The sequence below is a fragment of the Symphalangus syndactylus genome, chromosome 3 (assembly GCF_028878055.3).
Source record: "Symphalangus syndactylus isolate Jambi chromosome 3, NHGRI_mSymSyn1-v2.1_pri, whole genome shotgun sequence".
Lineage (NCBI taxonomy): Eukaryota > Metazoa > Chordata > Mammalia > Primates > Hylobatidae > Symphalangus > Symphalangus syndactylus.
Genome location: NC_072425.2, coordinates 28,279,348 through 28,285,946, shown reverse-complemented (window position 1 = coordinate 28,285,946; position 6,599 = coordinate 28,279,348). Strand labels below are relative to the sequence as shown.

The following is a 6,599-nucleotide window of genomic DNA, read 5'->3' as shown; positions in this document are numbered from 1 at the left end:
GGCTCAGAGGAATGACTCTTACCTTGTGACTTTTGGTTGTTTATCTCAACCAGGTGTTGCCCTCATTGTATGGCATACTCAAAAAAAATGATACCCTATGAAATATGCAGGCTGGTTGGTAGTCACTCATGGAGGAAGACCATATTGAATGCTATGGTGCACACTCCCAAAAGCAGATGGTTTACTAGAACTTTACAAAAGGCCTTTGTTCCTACTTCTGCCTATGCCCTATGCCTCTATGCCCCCTGACCAAAAAAAAAAAAAAAAAAAAAAATTCGTGATCCTAAGGGTTATAGGGAAAAGCATCCATGGTATAGTTAAGGAGTTCTTTCAAAGCCAACTTAAGCACTGGGTCCTCAAACCCTATAAAGCAACTGTTGGCATGGGAGAGATCTTAATCCTGATTATATGTATTTGCAACTCTGGAGGAAGAATCTTACACATACGAGCAGGATTGAGAGGACCTTCCCTCCTCCCCAACCCCTCCCCACACCACCACAACTACCACCACCAAATGATATACAGTAGCCACCAAAAGGAAAATAAAATAAACTTGGATACTGGGGGAAAGAAACAAAAAACTAAAACAGAGGTTCACAATTTGACCCAATTGGAAATCCAAAATTAAAGAATTTATGCAACAACAACAAAACAAGATAAAAGGTTACTATTTGGCTTTTGTACCTCTACAACCTAGGTTCCGAATTAACTTTTAACATTTGCTGAAATGTACCAGTTGTCAAACCCTGATGGCCTTAATATTGGGTTTCAAATTATACCTGGAATTCCCCTAAATTTAAACAAAGTGCTGCTATAATCTTAGGGTAGTTAACTGAGGATATTTTAGGACATGTTAGGAAGACAAATAGGTATGCCTCATCTTAATCAGAACTACTGCCCTGCATAAATTCCCCATAGCCATAGCACCCATTAACTTAAAATATCCCATAGTGGGCATGGATGCTCTAACCCAATGAGTAATAAATTAAAATTGAATTAAGTCTTTGGCACTTACAAATCAGCTTGCCAAAATGGCACGGCATGGACCTTCTCCTCCTCCATTAGTTAAAATAGTTAATATGGCCCAATTTAAATTAAAACAGGGTCTTCGAGGTTTGAAACCCATATACCAGACCTATTTAGAGAAGAGTGACTATCCCCACTGCTTCACCATTAATGGCCCAATGTAGCATGTTCAGAAACCTAGAAAGAATGAATGGCATCTCACAGCACATTATTGCCATGTTAATGCTGAAGTTCTATCCAATAAGGCTCCCATATCAAATATTATCAAAATTACTAACTATAATCAACAACTGGCAAATACTTTTAATTTATAGATTTGGCTAATATTTTAGCAGCGACTCAGCCACAATTTGCCTTCACCATCAAAGGGATGCAGTATCCTTTTACTCAGCTACCCATGGGATAACAACAGCCAGGCCTTCACACAGCCTGCAGACAAGATCTTAACCACATCTAACTTTCTTCAGGAGCACAGTAAACACTGATCATACTGATCACATCATCCTCCAAGAAGATTCATTTGGCACACTCACTGAAGACATACATATAGTCATGAAAGAGCTCACTAAAAAGGGATGGACCACTACCCCACACATATTACCAAGTCCTTCCACCTTGGTTAAATTCCTGAAAGCTATTTAGCTGAGGGCCATTCTATCCCTGACACTTGCCAGAAACAGCATTCGCAATTTTTTTAAAAGCCCAATATGTTTTAGTCTATTTTGAGTTCTGGAGACAGCATATTTCTCATTTACAAATTTTACTTAAACCCATTTATGCTATTACTTAAGCCCACTTATGAATTATAATACAGGCACTACAATTAGTGACCCCTGAGAGTCCTTTACTTAAAGGCTTTAGCAACCTCCTCCCATGCTTCCTGAAGTCTCTGGCCCACACTTGATGGCTCTAAGTTGCCCACAGGCGTCTTGTGCAAGAAAGTATCCCTTCAGCCCCATGCTATATGCCATTAGAGTGCAATTGCTGGCTGCATATTGGACTCTCCTGGAAACAGGCTGGTTGTCACAGGCCCTCAGCCTGTGACTCTCCATACCAGCTGCCCCTTATCCCTTGGGTCTTGAAATCACACCCTAAAAGTTCAGCATAGCCACTGAGGTTTCCTTGTTATAGCATAGAGCCAAACCTGGCATATTTCACCTATAGGAAAAGGTCTCCCACTACCATCCTCAGCCCCTTGCTAGATGCCATGGTGCTGGTAAAAGTCATCCCCCTTCCCTGACCCTTTGGATATCTGCGGAAGCCCTTGCAATCAACACAGTGAAGAGTAAAGGGAGTTTCTCCACTTTATAGATGCTGTCACTACCATTGTATATGATGCAGCTTGCTGGAAAGTTCCTGATTTTTAGCCCATAACTGGGACATCCCTGATAATGGAACACGACCCAAGTCAGCACAACTGGCCAAACTTTATGCGATCCTTTTAGCACTGAATACCCTGACCAACATCTGCACAGTTTTATAGACTCTTGAACAATTGCCAGTGATTTGCTCATCTGCTCCAGCCAATAGCAGCAAAAACAGTTCTCTATCCAAGGTTGCCTCTTTGGGTTAAATAACTCTGTGACTCTCTTGCCTCATATATATATATATACTTATACTCAAAGTATAAGTCAAGGTCATTTCTGCTCATAATAAATCCACAATAAAAGGCCTCATTAACACTTTAGCCCCTTCAGTAGTCTAGAAATTATTGATAGTGACTAAGGCATTCATTTCACTTCTCAAAATACATAATATTGGGCTCTTATACAAGGCATTTAATGGAACTTTCACCTCCCTTACCAGCCTCAGGCTGCAGGTGTCATAGAAAGCCATAATGGTTTATTTTACCTAAACAAGTTCAAGTTCAATTAAATGAAACATGTCACATTTCAGTCATCAGTCAAATATCAGGGATGAATTGTAATAAAGATTCTGACTCCATTTTTGGTATTTGACTGCTAACGACTTTCAAATTCTTCTACTTACTCCCTCTTCTTCAGCCTCACATCTGGGAAAGCTGATAAGGAAGCCTAGGTAGGCCTACTTGTGGTGCCAGAGGGAAGCTCAATCCATGCAAGCCCCAGAGAACCTCTCTAACCTTACCCTACACCCCTCACCTCGCAATCCAAGTCAGTCTCCTTTCCCTGCTTTCTCAAACCATGTTTGGACCTGCTTGGAAGCTCCCTCTGCTCTCCCTAGAAAGCTTCATTACGTGAGTGATACATCTTTTCATATCCTCTTGGTGTGTGTGTGTGTGGTATCATCAGCCTCAACATCTGAAGCAAATGTTGGGTGGGGGTACATCCCACTACTTCAGAGTGACAACAGATGTTTAGAGTTAAATATTGAAAGAAACTTCATTTTACAATAAATGACAATTTTAGACCAGGTGCAGTGGCTCACGCCTGTAATCACAGCACTTTGGGAGGCCAAGGCGGGTTGGGTGGGGGGGGGGATCACCTGAGGTCAGGAGTTCGAGACCAGCTTGACCAACATGGAGAAACCCTCTCTCTACTAAAAATACAAAATTAGCCGGACATGGTGGAGCATGCCTGTAATCCCAGCTACTTGGGAAGGCTGAGGGAGGAGAATCATTCGAACCCAGGAGGCGGAGGTTGTGGTGAGCCAAGATCACACCATTACACTCCAGCCTGGGCAATAAGAGTGAAACTCCATCTCAAAAAACAAAAAAAAGAAAAGAAAATTTTGTAATTTCTGGGCAACCACATGAATAAAGCCATGTGTTTTGTGAAATGACATTTAATATTTAAACTTAAAACTAGTAATAAATCTTTAAATCTCTCAGACCCGAAGATATGAAACTTGTTTGACCCATTTAATGATTCTGTAAAAGTGTAAGAAATGAAGTTAAATGAAGAATGTCATGGTCTGAAAGGATGGAAAGGGATTAGACATGCATATTACCTTGCCTGATCCAAGACTCAGGGACTGGATATAGAAGAATGAAACTTCCATTAATCGATACACTGGAAGAAAGGCCACATACAAATAGGCAAATACACCCTAGACCCTGCATAGAAGGCTAATTAGCTAAATGTAAGGTGCAAATGCTCAAGCAAAAACCCTGAAAGTGTGTATTCCTCCTTTCTGCTCTGGTGACTATGCCTATTTATTCTCCTCAATGAAATGGGCATATTAACTCCAGCCTATTTAATATGTACTATAACTACTCTTCAGTGCCCCATAACATTTTACACAAGTAAAAGCTGCCTAAAAATGAGCAGCATAGTCAGCCTCTCTGAATGAAATAAAATGTCTCTAAATAAAATGTCAGAAATAATACAAGGTATGGCAGCAGGAAAGTAGCTTAAGAAAACAAATTGCAAAAGGGAACATTTATTTTTATTCTGGAAGATACCATCTTTTCCTATGACTTCAATCACGTATGCAGCTACATACCAAACTGTATTTTTCATGTCTTACCTTCTTTCTGATCACCAGATTGGTGTATACCCAGCTGCCCATTTTATATTGCCAGTTGTATATACCTTAGGAATCTTAGACTCAATATATTCAAAACTGAACTTGGCTCTACCATACCTGCTGCTCCTTTTTTATTTCACCTAAGGAACTCCAGCATTCACTCAGGCCCTTAAGTCAGAAAGCTTGGCACCATGTCTAATGATTTTCTTCACCTCTCACCTTCTACTGTCCCATCATGAAGTTCTCATCATTCTAGCAACTTAATATTTTTCACATGCATTATTTTTCTGAATCCTCATGGCTGCTAAATTTTAAGCTATTATTTTTCTCCTTGAAACACTACTACAACTCCCTGACTGATCTTCCTAACTCTAATCTAGCATCTCACATATACTTCCTCCCATCCCAAGTCAAGCCTTATCCCACACTAGCCAGAGTCAAATTCTAAAATGCAAATGTTAATGATAATATACAAAAATTTTAAATGACCTTTAATTGCTCCTAGTAAAGGTACAACTTTCTTAACATGGTCTATACATCCCAGTGGGATTTGATTCCTGTCCATCTATCTTTCTAGGTTTATCTTACCACCACTTCCATCCCCTCTAGAGCTTTGATCCATCCACAATTTCTTTTTTCTTATCTCAGGGACATTTTTGTACATGCTTTTCTTGAATCTTGGAACATTTACCCTCTCCATACCCACCTGTGTTGGCCTAAATCTTACCTCCTTCAAGTGTTCTGGAATGCCCTCTCAGATCTACCTTAACTATTTTGAGTCAGGTGTTCATGCCACACTTTATATTTCTCCCTCTAGCATTTACATATTTCATGGTGATTTTTCTCATTAAATATCTTTTTCCAAGACTAAAATGAGCTCTCTGAAGGCAAGGCAATATTTAATTTACTGCTGCATCCATAGCATCTAGCACAGTACCTGAAACATAGTAGGCACTATAATTGTTGCTGAATAAAACCAGGGGTCAGCTTAGCTCATATGTTGACATATATGAGCACTCTGGGTCACAATTAGCATCAGCTGGTTATGCCACCTCCTGCTTCTCCCAGCACCTGCATCCCTGAATCATTAAGTCTAGCTGCAATAGAAAATGGGGTATGGTTGAAAGGTGGGAGGAGTGGTTCCCTCTGATTTGCTTTTCCTTAGAGAATCTTTTCAACTGTAAAATAATTGAAAGTTGTGTTCCTTTCTAGACTCAACCCAAACTTTGTTTTGGTGCAATGTCACCATTGGAAGAGAAGGCTCAAAAATATACCTTTCATTGTGTGGTATATGAAATATATCTCAATAAAGCTGTTACAAATGTAAAAATGTGACCTTGAGCAGGTGAGTTTCCACATTAGGAAATGGAGATAATAAATGCCCAGCATACCTCCTGGCATGTAATGAATTCTCAGTACATGTCATGTGGACTTGGGAGTCAGACAGTCCTGAGATGGAATCCTGTCTCTGCCTATTAGCAGCCATGTGACCTTTGGACACATGGCCTTTTGAATTGCCACTCAACACACTTCCTTGGATGGGGGAAGAAAGAGAGAGTACTAATCCTGTTTGAGTCCTAATCTTATTATTAACTAATGGTTCTCTTTGGGCAATTATTTTTCTTCTCCATGGCGCTCCATTTCCATCTATATTTGTTAAATTAAGGATCTTTCTAGTTGTAAACTTCAATGATTCTGGTGCCCTATACCCTGCAGACTTATTGAGTCAAGATCTCCAAAAGGAGCCTGCTTTCTGGGCATCTGTGGAATAGGAGGGAACAGCAAGGAAGACCCTAAAGACAAAGGACCCTAAAGAGGAAAGCCTGGGGCCTAGGGCTGGTACATCAGATGAAGACAACTAAGGCCAGCTCCTACCCAATGTATCAATGGTCAAGTTGATCTCTAAGGCCTGTCTCAGAGCCGGCACTCTGACTCAGAGCCAAGGGGTTGCTAGGAAACAAGGGTCTGGAGCCTGCTGGTCAGCATCATGCAGGCTTACATCCTGCTGATCAGTCTCCCTCTTTTTTCACTCTTCCTGACTAAGTATTTCTAATTGTTGCAGGGATAAGAGAAATGCCACTCAAAGAGAACTTTGAGAGTGCCCACTTTGGCTAAGTAGCAGTACA

At 40.5% G+C, this 6,599-nt stretch overlaps 1 protein-coding gene across 3 annotated transcripts in view; it reads right to left on the bottom strand.

The window, feature by feature from the left end:
* ASTN2 (astrotactin 2) overlaps window positions 1-6,599 on the bottom strand; it is a 1,055,774-nt gene that overhangs the window by 335,484 nt on the left and 713,691 nt on the right. The gene's annotated exons all lie outside the window — the stretch shown is intronic.